Here is a 3,528-nt window from a genome sequence, read left to right on the forward strand (position 1 = left end):
ATGTCCAGGGATGGGGCAGCCACAGCTGGGCAACCTGTGCCAGTGCCTCACCACCCTCACAGGAAAGAATTTCTATCCAATATCCCATCTCAGCCTCACTCTGACAATGGGAAGCCATTCCTTGGGTCCTGTCCCTCCAGACCCTTGTCCAAAGTCCCTCTCCATCTCTCTTTGGAACAGTCATGCTCAGGAGAACTGCAGGAAAAGGTTCCCCTCTGGCACTGTCATACCTGCCAGCCCCAGGAGGGAAGGGGATTCACCTGTGCCAGGCAGGGATTGCCCTGCTCAGAGAGGGAGGAATGTCTGTCCCATGAGAGGAGGGAGCACTACTCCTACACTGGCACTTCAAACCCAAACTGTTTAGGAAGCATCCAGGGAAAACAATGCAAGACTGTGCTATAATCACCTCCTGTCTGAGTGATGAGGGACACAGAGGCTCTAGGAGAAGGTGCCACTGACAGATGGGCTGTGGCAGGGCAGGAAAACAGATCTTAGACCTGAAAGAGGAAAGATGAAAGACAGGGTGATCAGGGATGGAACAGTCTGGATGGAGCAGGTGGCTCTGCTGCTCTTGGGGGCCCAGTAATTCATGGCTGGACAGGGAAAGGACAGTGCTGAGACCCAGACACTGGCAGCAGAGCAGCAACAGCTCTGGGACTGCTGTGGAGAGTGTTTGGCCGTGCAGTCCTGGGAAGGACAGAGCTGGGAAAGCACAAATGACAGCACAGAATGCAGGTAAGAGTGGAGACAAAAGGTGTCCTGATCCCCTATGGAGCAAAGCAGGAGCAGCTGTGCAATGCTGCCTGTGCTCACCCAGCCTGGGGTGAACTCCCAGAGCACAGTCCTGATAAGGGCTGGGGAGGAGAGAGGACAGGGGTGACATGGAGCCCCAGTGCTCCTGGCACTCTGAGAGGGGGAGGCAATGGGAAAAGGCCAAATTTGGAGTAAGAATTGATGATCTGGTTTGGGGAGGAGAGACAGACAATTAGAATTTTAAAGGACTAAATACGATTAGTCCATAGAGCAGTGGGACTGGGTGGAACAACCTGAGAGGTCAGCAGAGTACAGGTACAATGTTTCCTGGGATCCAGACAGAGCCATAACCCCTCCCGTGGGCCCCAGCACAAGGCAAAGCCTTGGGAGCAGGCAGCAGCAGCTCTATGTCACCGAGGAATTTTCTCCCTTTACAATGAAGTTCCTCTCGCTGCAGAAGCAGCCAGAGAACAGCAGGTGTGAGGGGGAAGGAGCCTGAACCAGGATCATGGGGATAAATTACCAGGTGCCTGTGGAATATCACTAACCCAGTCTGCGATTCTGGAGCCTACGTAGGTGTTTTATTTTCTAACGGTGCTAGAAAGGCTGTCAGAGAATAATTAGGCTCTGTCAACAGCTCCACTATTCCCAGATTGCAGCTTCCTGACTCATTAGAGCTGCAGAGCCTGGCAGGAAACTTGTTTTATAGTAATTTCTCTTAGTGGTGTCCCTGGAGAAGAGACAATATGGAAAGTGTGACATTTGTGTGTGACACGTGTGACACCAATGTGTGACACCACTATGACACCAGTGTGTGACACGGCATGTGACACCAGTGTGTGACACAGGCATGTGACACAGACTGACTTCACCCTCGTGACAGAGGTGAGGGGCACCAGGGGCTGTCAGGGTGGTTACTGCTGGCAGGAGACACTGTCCCTGAGCTGGTGACAGGGAACAGGATGTCTGGGCTGTGGGGCTGAGCTGGGCAAAGCCCAGGTTTAGCCCTAGGAGTTAGTGTGTGTGATTTCCTGGTTTCATGAATATTTACCTGATTCATGAGGGTTTAAAAAGAGAGGGAAATGTAGATCCCATTGAAGAGGACATAGCCTCAAGCTGTGCCAGGGGAGGTTCAAGTTAAACTTTAGGCAGAATTCCTTCCCACCAAGGGTGATTAGACACAAGTGCTGCCCAGGGAGGTGGTGGAGTCACCATCCTGGAGGTGTTTAAGGAACAACTGAATGTGGCACTTAGTGCCATGGTCTGGTTGACATGGTGGGGTTGTCATAGGTTGGACTTGATGATCTCACCTCAGAGGTCTTTTCCAACCTGAATGATTCTGTGATTGAAATGAACCTTCCCATTCAATCCCAGGAAAAAGCCCCTGCAGCATCCCTGAGAGTGGCAGCTGTGATGTGCAAACAGTTGGCTGTGTCAGGACACATCTTCTGGGGCCTCTTGGCCCCTGACTTTCATCACCTCTGTCTCAGACCCTCTGCAATTCCTCCTCACTGCTCAGAGCAGTGAGACCACACTCAGTACTGACCCTACAGCACTTGGAAACAGATTTAAAAATAGTTCCAAAATCTTCTGTTTATTTCTGTGAATTTTGGATCCAATCCCTCTAGATCAAAGATAAAGTTTATAGGGAGCCAGTGCTTGCCAAGAACACAACTCCCAACTTTCCTCCCCCAAAACCTCCACTACCCACTCAGTTCAGGCCCTTTTCCCCTACATTTTCTCAGCTGAAATTCAGGACCAAAGCAGATGGTTCCCTCTTAACTTTTCCATGCCTGCTTCCCAAAGTCGGCAGCTCCCAGTAGCCACCTTGCTGCCTCCTGCTCCCTCCTGGGATGCTCTGCCCAGGTCCTGCTTCCCTGAGGCTGCTGACACTGCTATGAGAACCACAGTCAGGCAATGTTAGGAGCCAGATCCTGCTGGCAGCTGCGGGAGTGGCATGTTACCTCCTTTTATAAGCAGACACGCGAACAAGAGACACATTCCATGGTCTCCATATCATCTCTCCATTGAAAACAACCCTCCTACGTGCCCTTCCTGCAGAGGAGCACAGTGCTGGAGTGTGGCTGCTCTAGGGGCACAAAGTGATGGGGCACTGTCACATACTCTACAGCTTCTCCCTGGGCAAAACCTGCTCCCACAGTTCCTCTACCACTTGGTCATGGCAGTGGGCAACCGGGATCAATCAGGATTCCACAGGGAGCCCTCACAGCTGCCCTGGGGTGGTAGTTAGAACTCCTGTTGTAATTACAGCCTGGGATATTGTGTGGAATCAGGGACTGAGGAGTGCTGTGGCTTGCACGGTGCTTAGCCCCAAGCTGCTGCACTCCCAGCACCCCACAGGGACCACTGTGTACCACCCTTGGCACACACTCAGCGCCAACTTATGCCAAGGGAAGATTTTTCCTCTACCAACAGGAAGGCAAACCCCACGTGTGCCATGGTTCACCAATGCTGAGTACTGAGCCCTGTAGCACAGGGGTCACCCAAGGACGAAGGAACCAAACCTCCTGTGCCTGCTGAAGACAGAATCCTGCACCTGTGGGTTGCACACCTTTATTGAACACAGCAAACACACAGCCTGGCAGCTCTCACCAGGCACAGTCTCCAGATACAAGGAATGGCATCTTGTGGGTGTTCCCGGACCAGAGCATCACCCAACCACCCCCAGGAACACCCCCAGACCTCCTCACACAGCACCAGCCCAAGTAACAGGTACATTCTGCTTTGTCAAGGTATTCGGGGCAGTGGAAAGAG

This window comes from Acanthisitta chloris, unplaced genomic scaffold, assembly GCF_000695815.1.
Source record: "Acanthisitta chloris isolate BGI_N310 unplaced genomic scaffold, ASM69581v1 scaffold12765, whole genome shotgun sequence".
Classification (NCBI taxonomy): domain Eukaryota; kingdom Metazoa; phylum Chordata; class Aves; order Passeriformes; family Acanthisittidae; genus Acanthisitta; species Acanthisitta chloris.